This window comes from Perognathus longimembris, chromosome 5 (assembly GCF_023159225.1).
Source record: "Perognathus longimembris pacificus isolate PPM17 chromosome 5, ASM2315922v1, whole genome shotgun sequence".
Classification (NCBI taxonomy): Eukaryota; Metazoa; Chordata; class Mammalia; order Rodentia; family Heteromyidae; genus Perognathus; species Perognathus longimembris.
The window spans coordinates 15705633-15721426 of NC_063165.1; the positions used below are offsets into that span (position 1 = coordinate 15705633).

Below are 15794 nucleotides of genomic sequence, written 5' to 3' on the forward strand. Positions count from 1 at the left end.
GAATAAAGGCAACCTAAACTAGGAAAAACAAGAGACACATTCTAATTAATTCTTATCCTTCAAGTGCGGCTAATTGGGCCTATCTAATGAGATCACTGCTTACTATCGTGAGTCCAGCCACATAGAATCTTGAAGGACCATAATGCAGTTTAGACTGTTGAATGCTGAAGTAGAGGATAAGAAACTCAGAAATGGCCTACAGAATACATTTATCCTATTACAGTCATCTTCTCTTATTTTAGTTGCAATGATTAAAATTGTTAAATATGACAGCATTTTACATAACTCAGATTTCTGGATTTTGTTGATAATTCTGAAAATGGACCAATCTACTTGAGAACATATTTCTGGTAAGAAGGAAAAATTGAAATACATACTTCTCTTTCTTTTATGGGTTATATTCCTTAAAAAATGAGGTTTTTGTTTAAGGTCTGTTTTATCAAAAGTCACAGTGAAATAACTACACATACCTCTATAAAATATTCCCAGGTAGAGAGGAAATTAGAAGTATCTCCCATTTTTTGCACTGATGTTTTTATGAATAAGTAATGGTCTCCACATATAACTTAAGTGGCTAGTGATCTAAAGTGCCCATTCCACTGTTCTTGGCATTGAATTGTGTGTCACTATTTTAATTTGTATATTTACTGTTATACTTTATTTATTGTGGAATGGAGAGGTAAAATTTGTTCACTTCTTTCCTGTAACAAATATAGGAAAAATAAATACGTGTCCAAAGATCCAAAAGTATTGATAAAATTGAGAAAGAGATGAAAGGGAATTAAAAAGTAGTAATTTTTGGTTAATATTCAAAACCAACCTACACAAAAGAACAAAAGCCAGCCATCATTTTGTAACCATCCCAGTGCATAAACTGCCATCTGCATGCATTTGTATTTAACAAAGTCTACATTTTAAAAAGAGGATTTCTAAGGATATATTAACAAGGGAATAACCATTTCAATAGATTTTCTGTTTATATATTTTTTCTTTTACATGAGGACCATTAGACATTGTTTAATGATGAAGAGAGGAAAATGGGTAAGAGGGTGAGTTGAAACTAGGAAAATGGCACAAGTTTTGAAAAACATAGAAAGACTGAGATCCACAGGACAAATAACTGAGTTGTCTATTGGTAAGAGGAAAAAAGCATTGCTGATGGTAAGAATAACAGTCAAGATCCCGTTAATTATTAATTCATTGATGAGACATGAGCAGTCTAAATCAGGGCTGGCGGTATAGCACAAGTGTTCATGCCTTTTCTATTAGGTATGAGGATCTGGATTCAATTTGTAGTGCCACAAGTAAATAGGCTGAGTTTATCTTCTTTCATTCATTCAATAAAAGAAATGTATTCATAGTTTGATATGCATTGTGTAGGCATAATTAAGTTTTCTTTCCCTGGAAAAAAACGACTTTACTGATGAATAACAAAGTCTGTAAAGACTTTTTAAATTTTAAGCTAATATTGAGAATATTGTAATTATCTAATATACTGAGAATAATTTATTAAAATTGTTTTGCCTGAAACTGCCTATATATGAGTGATTTGAACTAGAAATGATGGAATTTCATGCCTTTCATGGCAATAATATGAAAAGTTCACTCCTTAGGGTAAATACCACTAAATAAATTAAATGATAAGATATTGGCAATGTGAGTTATTCTTTGGTAGTTGAATCTGCAGAGATTAATTCCGTAACTCTAGCAGCCCTTAAAAAACTCATAGGCAATTTTTCATGGAAGAAAAATTGTGCAACCATCCAAATAAATATACTAAAGGATGAATTATTTTAGAATTTCTGCTCTATATTTTATTTTAAAAACAAACTTTGCATGGTATGTATATTTCTGTATAAAGTTTTTAACTACATTTACTAAGAACTACTAAAATAATATAATCCTGGACCATAATTGAATATGATCAATTTCTAAATTCAGTGCCTGTCATCTCTATTATAATATATCATGTATTAGAAAATATCATATCGTACTAGTAAGATATTTATGAAATTGTAGTATATGATTATTGTAACATATGCACATTAATATATAACATAATTAGATACCATTTTATTCAAGAATCTTACGAACAACTTTTTACAATTATTCAATTTCTCTTCATCTATTTCTTCTCATTCCATTTCTTCTCATCACCATACCCTCATATTCATTTACATTGAGTTATTTGCCAACAATAACAACTAATGTTATTGACTGGAGAAAAGGCATTCTTCCAAAACAGTGGACTCCCCAAATCATGGTACATAAAATTACATAACTGAGTCAAGGAACTCTATTTCACCAAAAAGTCAGACATATTAAATTAGATAAAAACAAAACTTTTAGACATGTCATGAAGCAATTACTTTAGGGGAGGAATGTTTTACTGTATGGAAATTGTGCTGCAGCTATAATTCCTAGATGAGAAGCATCATTATCACGTGGGAATTTGATAGAAGTGTGCATTCTCAGATTCCATCCAGACCGAATTCAAAAAAAGAATCTCTAAGAGTCAGATGAGCTTTGGATCAACAGTCTGCACGAACAGTGCATGCCACCATCTTAAAAATACAGCTCCATGTAATCAGACATTTCATTTTGGGAGCAGACTGATTATCTACTTAAACCTCTCAATGCAAATGCAGATATTCTCTTTAGCTGGTAGAAAGGCAATCAATCTGGAAAAGTATTTGAAGATTTTTAGAGCAAAGTTTGGATGAACATAAATTCCACTTGCTAAAACTGAGCCCACATAACCAAGTTCAGTTCTAAGGTTGAATGGGTAATGGAGTCCCACAGTATGCTTAGGAATTACAAGGTTGTAAGACCATTTACCTGTCTCTTCTACAAACGATCCCTATTCCATTCCCAGCAACTGCGGAGCTTTATTCAGATTCTGTTTTTCTTCTTTCTCTCTGCTGCAAAATCACCAGAGTAGCTACCCATGGTCATAATATTCTCACAGATTCTGCAATGTATCATTCACTTTTGTTATCAAATAGAATTCCCCCATGAAAATAACTAGCTCCTTATAGTGCTCATGATACCATATAAAACAATTCTCTTTGGTTATATTTTAAATTACACCTTTACAATTATAAGTGTTACATATTGTGTTGAAGTTGCTCGCAGACAATGTCGTCTATGTGTTTCTATTTACTTAATGTAAGCACACTTCATATGGTATCTGGAAGCGGTGAAAGAGGTGCATATACACCATGGAAGTCTATGCCTCTATCAGAAAGAACACTGCCCAATTCCTAAGGAATTGAAAGGAACTGGAAAAAGTCATTCTAAGTGAACTCAGCCAGACCGAAAGAAACATAGACTCAATGGTTTCCCTCATTGGGAATAATTACTACCCATCTAGGATAATCCTAGCAGAAGATCACAATACTCAATAGCTATATGCACATACCATGATGCTAAGCAAAATGAACTCCAAGTTATGGAAACAAGTGGTTTATCATTGTTGTTATTTTCAACATACCATGTGAAAACATGCCTTTTTCCTTTATCTTTCTTCCCCATGGTTTTACCCCTGTTGTCACTGTAACTGACTTTGGTACCCTGGATACCGCATATACGTGTATTGGAACTAGGGAAGGGAAGAGGAATAACAAAGTGTAGAGAGAACTGATAAAATACAAACCAATTCAGCAGCAATATTTAAAAACTATATGCTGTAAACCAACTGTACAACTCATAGAGTTGGGGGGTAGTGAAATGAGGAGGGGAGCAGGCAAGGGATTGTGGGGGGTTGGAGGGAGAATGAGGATGGAGGTAATAAATTGGATAAGAAGTGTAATATACTCACTGCCTTACATATGAAACTCTAACCTCTCTGTACCTCAATTTGACAGTAAATAAATAAATTAGTTTTAAAAACTTATGTTAATTTTTCTGTAAAAATGAAAATAGCTTAAGGATACAGCTTTATATTTGTATGTGTACAGTGAATTCTTTTAATAAAAATTGACCTACACACATATAAAGATACAAAAACAGATTATTTAAATAAAAAAGACAAATATAGAAATCTTGCTTTTGTTTTTCAATCCTATATAAAATGCTCATAAAGAGAACATCCACTTTTGTTCTATATCTTTATTCAAGTGCTACACTGAATTTTCTTTACCTTGTTTCTTTTTGAAGTTTTCTTTATTAGCAATTCTCCTGACTTGCATTATTAAGGAGCAGCTGTGTTCAAATCTGGCACTTCTCTTTTAGGCCACAACCCCTGTTGAGGCCAAGGTTACCTCAAGACAAATGTGACTCACAATGGCATACTGAATCCTGATGTGAAGTAAAGAAAAGTGAAGGCATTTATTACTAAGGCTCAAAGGCCAATTCTAAATTTGAAATCCTATTTTTTATCCTCTCTTGAGGGCTTTTTCTTATCTTGTTCGTAGCCACTGTTTTACTTAAATTTAATATTTATAAAAAAATAGGATGAATTTATATCCAACAACAGTCTCTGTAGCAAAATTTTCTATAAATGTGTATTTTCTGGATACCTGAGTTGTTTGTGTTGTATAACAATACGCTTCTCAATGTTCAGCTTCAATGATTGAATACAAAAGCCTTTGAAAAGGTCACAGTGGTGGAGGATTCTGCTATTTGTCCCACATCTAAATCACATCTACTTATTACCTCATTTTATTACAAAGATGAATGAATTCATGAATTCCAAATGACTAGGCATTCCCTAGCAAGATGATGCTGAAACAAATTAATCCACAAGTCTCACAGTAATTTTAAACCTATCATCTTTGACTCTTTGATAACTTCCAAAGGTATATGTAGAAAAGAGGAAATATCAAACCATATTTATGTTCTAACAAAAAGATTTGGAGAAAAAAAGAAACTACAAAACATCCATTGGTTTTGTTACTTTTAGCAAAACTTCCTAAGGCAATGTGAATTAATGTTTACAGAAAACATAACCATTAACCGCATGAAATAGACAGTTGTTATCTATGCACCTACCTGCTCATGACCCAACAAACAAATGACAAGTTATACATTTTTAACTACATTATAACTTAATCACAGTAACCAAATATTTGACCTATATTGAAAGTGGATACATGACTCATAATTTTGGCCCTAGTCTGTGCCACAAAGAATGATGAGCAAAACTGGATTTTTCCTGGGAAAGTCAATCTGCTTAGACTAAGTAAATGAATTTGTATGTATAGCAACTTGGGCTCAAATAACCACACCTTTATATGAAGCTCTGTGGAGCTTCTCTCTGGAGTTTCAGTTGGACTCAGAGGGTTGATCTATCCCCTGCCCCACCGGCTTGTCTGAAAGTAGAATATTCTGCTGCAATCTGCACGCAAAGGAAATGTACTGAGAAATACCAAGGGATCCATTTTTGAGCTGATATTCTGCTAGGCTAGTAAAAGGTAAATTTCCCTGAGTCATTCCAGAAAGCAATTCATTATCTCAATTGTTTTGTTAAACTTAATTTAAATGACATATGATGTTTCCATAGTGAATCTCATCTCTACACATTGCATTGTTGTACACTAAAACATGAGAATTGTTTCTGTATTCTTTGCTTTCTTGTCCATTTCTCTAAATAGACAATTTGGTGTCCTCAGAGGAAAGCAACACACTCTACCCGTATCGTATCATATCTACATCGTTATTATTTTTTACTTTAGGTTTCTGTGGAATGGGGAACTTAAAAAAAAACTAAAATAACAAATACATGTTCTCAATCACATGTAGAAATTAAAATAATTGATGTCATAGTAGAGAGAGGACCAGTGGTGACTATATTCTGGGGAAAGTATGGAGGAAGAGGATTAAATGAAACAGGTACCAAAATATATATCAATAAGAAGATTAAGATGTAGTGTTATAATTACATTTCATGCAAATATAATTATTTCTAAGATTGCCAAAAATGCAGCAAGAGAAAATTAAATATGGTGTGCTGGACAGAAAGTGTTTAGTGTATGCAAAATGAAGATCAAGCATAGCAAATGTGCTGAACATGTAACATTTAAAGATTCTGACTTATTTCCAAAACCATGTAGGGTAAACACACTAACAGTATGTATTTGAACATGTATGCTTACCTTTCAATCATGTTATCTGGGATTACATTTGGTGTCTTCAGTGTGCTTATTCACTCAATTATCTACTCAGTTGTTTGTGCATTACACAAATATCAAGTAAAAATGATCCTTCATATAATAAGAATAAATATAGAATATTTTATTAACATAAACTATAGTAATTAATGCCAAATCATATTCATTTTGGTCATGTTGGCAAGGTTTTCCCATTTTTGTTAATCAGTTATTTGATAATTTTCCATTCAATTGTGATACTATTCAAGAAAACATGAAGACACTTTGAGCCACCTGAAAATTATGTGCCTATATGAATATCAGAGGAAATACATATTGTTCCACAAAATTTACGTATGGTTAAATGCACAACATTTTACATGGCCATGAAATGAATGCCCTTCTAGACTTGGAGATGTATTATGACCAGAGATTAAGTTGAAAATAACAGATACCATATTTGACATGTACCATATCTGACATGCAAATGATTACAAAGTGAACAATCTCTACAGAAATCAAATATTTACATAAGAAAGAATGGTATATATTTTTAATTATGTCATTTTATTTAATAGTTTGCTGTTTCAATAATACCTCTGCTCTGCTTTTTTGTCAATATATAAAGGGACATTTTTTACATGTCAGAAGTTGTTGGGGTTTTTTTCCACTATTAAAAGCCATCTACTGTAACATGAAGCAAAATCTTTAAGCTTTCTGAGACTCCTCTGGGCTCTTTCCAAAAAGCAATTTATATCAGCTGGCAAGGTCATTAAAGGAACTGGTCAAAATGCAGGTGGGAAATGTAACCCTGTTGGATAGAGTCATAATGTATCCATTTATCAGTAACCCAAGGTCATAGCAATTGTGTTGAGTATTAAACGTACTATGATTTACCAAGAATCTCATGACAATTGCCAACTTGAGATGCTCCAAAACATTTTAGAAATAAAAGTTGTAGATCCATTTCTCTATATCTGCATGTTTGGAATAAAATAGTTTGTTGCCAAATTTCACTGCAGGATCTACTGTAGTTGTTTCACACTTTCTCTACTGATCAATTGGTAATATTCTTGACTTCCCTTGAACAATTGCTGAAACACCCTCATCTAGCTTCTCTAAAGTGATAACTTGTGCAATGTTCTCTGTAAATAGAAACTAAATCATACACATTCTCTCCTCTGTGTGTACATGAAACAGAGAAGGGGGGTATTTGAATATTCTGTCTTGAAAACTATCAAGATTAAGGAACTTCCATTGTTTTCTCTTCTCTTCTCCCAGAATTCACCTTCTGGAATTCTACAAGAATTTGACAGGCTCCAATGGACTCTCAGAGTTTGTTTACTAGGTAGAAGCAATTCGTTATTGGGCAGTAGAATTTATTACTTTCTCTAACAAAGTGAAAAAGTAATATTTAATCACTTAAAACAATCAGCCTAAATAAACATCCAGATAGAACATTCCAGCATTTTAAGTAGCAACGAAAATAAAGCTGAAAATATCACAGTGTAAGCCATGTTCACCTTTTCTCCATCAATAAAAAAGGAAGGAATTTTGTAGATGAGCTAACTATGTCATTGGATATAAGAATGGGATTACTCTTAATATGTACACAGTGAGAAATAATTTATACACATAAAATCATGTATAATTATCACTATAAGTTTATATTTTAATACAATTCATCGCAGAAAATAATTAAACCTTATTTAACAGTCACTTCCCATTACATTTTCCTGTATCTCATGATACCTATCATCCTTCCTCTTAGGTAACTATTGCTAATCTACTGTTGCCTTAGTATTTTTACCTAATTTGAGGGTTTTAGTATGTTCAAACAGTTGTTTAATGGAAGGAAAATGGATATGCTGGATTTTTCTTGCTTGTATTAGATATGTTTTGGCCTCATAGACAGTGGGATGACCTTTCATTGATGAGGTCAGCCTTTGGGATAACATTTGGGAAGGTTCAATCTGACCTCTGGATTAGTGTATGTATGTATGTAGACTGACTTAATTGAGATTATACAGTGTGTTACCCACACAACATGAATGAAAAAAAAAAAAGAGTGAAAGTAACATAGATTCAATCATTGTTTAACTCTCTGTAATTCCTAGAATTTCCAACTTCCTGACCTTGAAATTTTAGAGTTTTCAGGGTTACAGGTCATATTGTGCCATGCCTAGGTTGGGTGAGGGAATTGTAAACTCATCAATTCAATCAGAACCACCATCACCCTAATAGTATGACTTCCATCTGATAATTTTCAACCTGTTTCTGAGAAAATGTCTAAAGAATAAGGGGGAGGGGAAGGGGGTATGAGGGACAAGGTAACAAACAGTACAAGTAATGTATCCAATGCCTAACGTATGAAACTGTAACCTCTCTGTACATCAGTTTGATAATAAAAATTTGAAGAAAAAAAAAGAATAGTAACTAGATTATGATTCTCAGAAGTGATTTTCATGTGGAACCAAGGGCATTGATTCACAGTTGGGGATAAAAAGGAGGCACTCACTGTGGTTCATGGGGAATGCTGGCTTGGTGAGAAAGGCTACACTAATTGCAGTCACAAGTATGACAGTCAGAAGTAAACTACAGACAAGCCTGCTAGGTGCGAAGTACTGATAGCCAAGTTTGTGGGAAACATAGAGTAAGTACTAACAAAGACAAATGATTTTATGTTTATTGTGGCTTCAGAAGAAGCTTTAAAAACCCAGATTAACTTGTTTGATTAATTTTTCCTGTCTTGCACTCTTTGTCTATTTATTTTGGTGGTTATGGTTATTTAACTCAAAGTATACTTGGTCTTCATATTAAGATGAACAAAGAGGGAGTTGTACAGTTGTTCATCCTATATCTGCATAGTTAACTTTTGAATTTACCATGTTGTAGACAGTTTGCTAGAGGATGACCATTTCGTATTTCAATTTATACTCTGTCAGAAACAAGTACAATTTGGAGCTTTGATTTCTGTCAATTCTCCTGAAGCTAATAGTAAGCCATCAGGAGATAAGAGTCAACAGAAAACATACAGAAGGTTCTTAGGGAAGTTCTGATTGAGTTACACAACTGGCAGAAGCTTTAGGGCTGTATATGAGCCCAAAACCATTCTTAACATTGGTTTCAGTTAACTAATCCACTATTAATTTCCTGTTTGTTTGTTTCCAATATCAAAATCCCATGGCCTCGTTTGATCTCCTGGACCAGCTACACATAAGCAGTCTGAGGACAATTCAATGTCTGATTTTTTGCTGGAAACCAAGTGAGGGAACACATCTGTATGCAATAATTTACATGATTTGTTTCATCATTTTGTGAGATTACATTTTAGGAAGGCCTCATTTTGAGAACAAATTTTCATGAAGCTCATATAACCACTATAGCACTTCCAAGTTCCCAAGTAACATTATTTCAAAGAGTATTGTGCTCCAAATGCCAATGTAGAAAACAGGTTTTCTGTATTTGTTAGTAATATGATAGAATAATAGTTTTCTCTCCCAAAAGATGCCAGTGTATCTGTCCCAGGCACTTGTGAATATATGAGAGTACCAGGTAAAGGAGAATTAAATAATAGATGAAATAAGTTTGATGATTAGGTGATATGAAACTCAGGAGATTATATTGGTTATGCAGTCTCACTGAATATAATCACAAGATACCTCAAAAGTGGAAAATGAAGGGAGTGAAGAAAGTGTAAAACCAACTGCTGTATTTGAAGATGGAAAAGGCACCCAAATTCTACATGATGAAGATTACCCTGTAAAGAATAATAATAATATTTTCCCCTGAAACTCCTTAAAAGAACAAAGCCCTGAATACACATAGTTTTTAGTTCAGTAACACCTATGGTAGATGTCTATGATTTATGAATAAAGTATAATAATGCTTTTTTAACGAAGCACTTCTTCAAATAATTGTACAAAACTGATCAATAGTGATTCTTCACATCTTAAAGTCATTGATTTACAAAAGATATTTGGTCTTTAACTCTCTCACAGTTTGGAATGTAGTGCTGATACAACACTGCATTTTCATATGATAAAGTATGATTAGACATTACCCTTCTATGTGGAAAGTATACAAAATTTTGTCTTTCTTATGAATTTTTACCATATGTTAACCACATTAGTGTCCTGTTTAGATCTTAAAGCAAACATGTTTGTAATATCAGCATATCATTATATTAATACCTTCAGAAAAGTTATCTGGCTCATTGTATATTGTTTGACAAACAGAACCTTTAAACAAACTGAACTGTTTGTAATAACAATTGGTAATAAATTATTTGATAATTTTCAATATGTTTAGGTGTCAAGACTTTAATATATCTAAAATATTGTTGCTATTTAACCTGTAATCTATTGCTTCACTTTTTCAATTTGTGCATGGAAAATTAGTATGTACATGTTAGATACATATATTGAAGTTCATATAAATAATTCCTTGATGGATTGTTTAACAAGATTTTTTTTGTTTTTAAAATATTTTGTCCTGTGACTCTCAGTTAAATGTACTCAAGGACAGAGATCAAAGTTTTGAAAAGAGTTATATGTATGTAATGTGTTCAATGAGCATGACTGATCATGTAATCCAATCACAATTTCATTTTGGCTTCTTACCAACCCTTTAAATCTTACCTTTCTGGTGGTTATTTGGAGATGGGAGTCTCAGGGACTTTGTTACCCATCAGGCTTCAAACCACAATCCTCAGCCTTCTGCCTCCTGACATGGCATTAAACCTGAAGTAAGAAGAAGCAGCTACGAGAAGCTGCGGTCAGAGATCCTAAAGCCGTAAACTATGTTGGAGCAGGAACTGTGAAGTTTATTATGGATGCAAAGCACAATTTCTACTTCATGGAGACGAATACAAGGCTGCAGGTGGAACAGCCTGTTACTGAGATGATCACGGGGACGGACTTGGTGGAGCGGCAGCTCCGGATTGCAGTGGGAGAAAAGATTCCTTTGAGCCAGGAAGAAATACTTCTGCAGGGTCATGCCTTTGAGGCTCGAATATACGCAGAAGATCCTGACAACAACTTCATGCCAGGAGCTGGCCCTTGGTGCACCTGTCTTTCCCTCAAGCAGACCTTTCCACTAGGATCGAAACTGGAGTAGGCAAGGGGATGAAGTTTTAGTTCATTATGACCCCATGATTGCAAAGCTGGTTTTCTGGGCTGCTGATCGGCAGGCGGCCTTGTCAAAACTGAGGTACAGCCTTCTTCAGTACAACACTGTTGGACTGTGCACCAAAATTGACTTCCTACTCCACCTGTCCAGCCACCCAGACTTTGAAGCTGGGAATGTTCACACTGACTTCATCCCCCAACACCACAAGGACTTGCTGCCTGCTGGGAGAGCCACAGCCAGAGTCTTTATGCCAGGCAGCTCTGGGCCTCATCCTCAAAGAGAAAACTATGACTGATGCTTTCAAACTTCAGATGCAAGATCAATTCTCTCCATTTTCATTCAGCAGTGAAGAAGATGGAACATCTGTTATACCAGAAATATGACTCTTAAAGATGGTAAAACAATGTGGCCACCACTGTAAAATATAACCCAGATGGGTCATACAGCATGAAGATTGAAGACCTTCCAAGTCCTTGGTGAGCTTCACAGTAAGAGAGACTGTGCCATACCTCAAGTGTTCCATCAATGGTGTGGCCAGTAAAGCTAAGATGGTTATCCTAGACAACAGGATTTATCTGTTTTCCATGGAAGGCAGGACTGAGATTGACAGTCCAGTACCCAAATACTTGTCTTCTGTGCCCTCAGAAGGAATCCAAAGAGGAGGTGTCATTGCTCCAATGACTGGAACCATTGAAAAGGTGTTATGAAAGTTGGAGACAGAGTGAAAGCTGGGGACTCTCTGATTGTTATGATTGCCATGAAGATGGAGTATACCATAAAGGCTCCAAAGAATGGCACAATAAAGAAGGTATTCTACAAAGAAGGTTCTCAGGCCAGCAGACAAAATCCTTGAGTGGAGTTTGAGGAGAAATCTGATAAAGAGGAATCACAGTAAACAACATCAAAGAAGAAGCCAAGTGAGCAGTATCTTACCTGTGGTGTAAAGACAAAGGCCCTCTCACTGGTCCCAGGGTCTCATAAAGTACACATGTACTAGTTGATAGAAGGTAGTTCATGCCTGTAACCCTAGCTACTCAGGAGGCTGATACCTGAGGAGCGATCAGGCTTCAGTCAGTTTGAAGCCTGTTGGGGCAGGAAGGTCCTTGAGACCCTTATCTCTAATTAACTACCAAAATGCCAGAAGTGGAGCTGTGGCTAAAGAGGTACAGCTCTAGACTTAAGCAAAAGGAAAAACAAAAGTCACATACAGTGTCTAGGCCCAGAGTTCAAGCACCAGGACTGGCACAAAACAACAAACAAATAAAAAAACAACCTTTCATATTTGAGAATCATGTACTTGGGTAACAAATACAATAAATTATCTTAAAATATTTTCATATTACTAAAGAATCCCATAGACTCTACCCCTAAGCTACTAGAGCTGATCCAAAACTTTGGCAAAGTTGCAGGATATTACATAAACCCTCAAAAATCAACGGCCTTTCTCTATGCAAATGACCCAAAACCGAGGCTGAAATCAGGAAAACAACTCCTTTTGCAATAGCCTCAAAAAACATAAAATACCTAGGAATAACCTTAAACAAAGAAGTGAAAAACCTCTTTGATGAGAACTTTTAAAGCTTGAATAATGAAATTAAGACAGAACTAAAGAAATGGAAAAACCTCCCATGCTCCTGGATTCGGAGGATTAATATAATCAAAATGGCAATATTGCCAAAGGCTATCTACAAATTCAATGCAATACCCATTAATATCCCAACACCATTTTTAATGATATAGAGGAAGCAATCCAGAAATTAATATGGAACAATAAAAGACCTAGAATAGCAAAAACAATCCTGAGCAAAAAGAACAGTGCTGGAGGAATTACAATACCCAACTTCAAACTGTATTATAAAGCTATAGTAATAAAAAACAGCTTGGGGGCGGGGGATATGGCCTAGTGGCAAGGGTGCTCGCTTCGTATACATTAGGTCCTAGGTTCAATTCCCCAGCACCACATATACAGAAAATGGCCAGAAGTGGCGCTGTGGCTCAAGTGGCAGAATGCTAGCCTTGAGCAAGAAGAAGCCAGGGACAGTGCTCAGGCCCTGAGTCCAAGGCCCAGGACTGGCCAAAACAGCTTGGTATTGGCACCAGAACAGGCCTGAAGACCAATGGAACAGAATTGAAGACCCAGAAATGAACCCACAGAACTAGGCCTACTTAATCTTTGATAAAGGAGTAAAAACAATAGTTTGGAAGAAAGATAGCCTCTTTAACAAGTGGTGCTGGCAAAACTGGTTCAACACATGCAACAAACTAAAACTAGATCCTTATAAATCACCCTGCACCAAAATCAATGCCAAATGGACTAAAGGCCTCGAAATCAAAACAGACACCCTGAAAACATTAAAGGAAGGAGTAGGAGAAACACTTGGGCTCCTTGACGCAAGACGGAACTGCCTTAACAAAGACCCAGAAAGGCTACAAATCAAAGAAAGGTTGGACAAATGGGACTGCATCAAACTGCAGAGCTTCTGCACGGCAAAGGACATAGCTCGCAAGGTAAAAGGAAAGCCCTCAGACTGGGTGAAGATCTTTACCTGCCATTCAACGGACAAAGGCCTCATCTCTAAAATAAATGCAGAACTAAAAAAATTACCTTCTTCCAAAACAAAACAGCAAAGAACCAATAGGCCCCTCATCAAGTGGGCTAAAGACTTACAAAGAGACTTCGCTGATAAGGAAATGAGAATGGCCAAGAGACATATGAAAAAGTGCTCTACATCACTGGCCATAAAGGAAATGCAAATCAAACAACATTGAGATTCCATCTCACCTCAGTAAGAATGTCATATATCAAGAAAAGTAACAATAACAATTGTTGGAGGGGATGTGGCCAAAAGGGAACCCTACTTCATTGTTGGTGGGAATGTAAACTGGTTCAGCCACTCTGGCAGCAGTATGGAGATTCCTCAGAAGGCTAAATATAAAACTCCCCTATGACCCAGCAACACCACTTTTGGGTATCTATCCAAAAGACCACAAACAAAATCACAGTAAAACCACCAGCACAACAATGTTCATTGCAGCGCAATTTGTCATAGCTAGAATCTGGAACCAACCCAGATGCCCCTCAGTAGACGAATAGATCAGGAAAATGTGGTACATATACACAATGGAATTTTATGCCTCTCTCAGAAAGAATGACATTGCCCCATTTGTAAGGAAATGGAAGGACTTGGAAAAACTTATACGAAGTGAAGTGAGCCAGACCCAAAGAAACATGGACTGTATGGTCTCCCTTATAGGGAATAATTAGCAAAGGTTTAGGCAAATCACAGCAGAGGATCACAAGAGCCCAATAGCTATACCCTTATGAACACATAGCATGATGCTAAGTGAAATGAACTCCATGTTATGGAAACGATTGTTATATCACAGTTGTAACTACTTTCAACATCCCATGTATATCTGCAGCTTCTATTATTGATGATGTTCTTGTAACACCTTCCTGTGTTTGTACCTACACTATCTCTGTAATCTTATCTGAGTATATTGGAAACCGTGTATACTGGTATTAGAACTGGGAAATTGAAAGGGAATACCAAAATTGAGAGACACAGGGTTAAAAAAAGACAAACAACTACAAAAGCAATACTTGCAAAACTGTTTCGTATAAGTGAACTGAACACCTCATTGGGGGGAAAAGGAAAGGGGGAGGAGGGAGGAGGGAATGAGGGACAATGTAACAAACAGTACAAGAAATGTATCCAATGCCTAATGGATGAAACTGTATACTCTCTGTACATCAGTTTGATAATAAAAATTTGAAAAAAATTTCATATTAATAAATTGAATTCTACTTTTGTATTTGAAGCCAGTGTTATTTATTTGTATCTGCTTCACCATTTTATACATTGTAGCAAATATACATTCTTTACAGAAAGGGGCTGAGCAACAACTTGCTCAAAAGAATTGCTGAAAGAGAAGGGATCACTAAGTCCAGGAATTACTTCCCCATTACAAACATGATGAAAATACAGAGTAATGTGTCTCAGATACAGATGCCATAAAGCTCTCAGATCAACCAAGATTTTAATTGGCAAAGAGTAAGTTATTAGGCAGTCAGGATGTTGTTTTACCTCTAATCTTCGTGGTTGTTTTCTCTCTAGACATCTATTATACTACGCTTTTTAAGCTTGTAAAAAATGTGTGTTATATGAGTATGTGTCCATTAATATTACCTTGAATAAATTTGAATTTTACACAGGGTGAAAAAAAATCTTAACTTTGCTGGTAAGAGTAACAAACATAATCTCACCTATCCTTGGGCAAAAACCAACAGCAAATTTCATGTTTAACAGAGAATGAAGAAGTGACAATACTTTTTAAAGGGAGTGCTAAATTGTCCTGACACTCCCAAAACTATAATTATTCTATAGTTGAAATAACTAATACTACTAATAATGAAAGAAGAATGACTATGTATTAAACTAATTTTATGTATTGGTCACTGTGCTCAGTGATTTAATTACTTTTTTTAACCTTCTCCCTAACCAACTGAAATAGAAGCCACAACTATCTTTGATTTACAGAAGAGCATTGGGACATAAATAAAACATAAGTGTT

The 15794-nt window shown here is 35.3% G+C and overlaps 1 pseudogene; it reads left to right on the plus strand.

Annotated features, from left to right (window-relative positions):
• Nucleotides 1–8615: 8615 nt before the first annotated feature.
• LOC125351030 lies at nucleotides 8616–12278 on the plus strand (annotated as a pseudogene).
• The last annotated feature ends 3516 nt before the right edge of the window (nucleotides 12279–15794 follow it).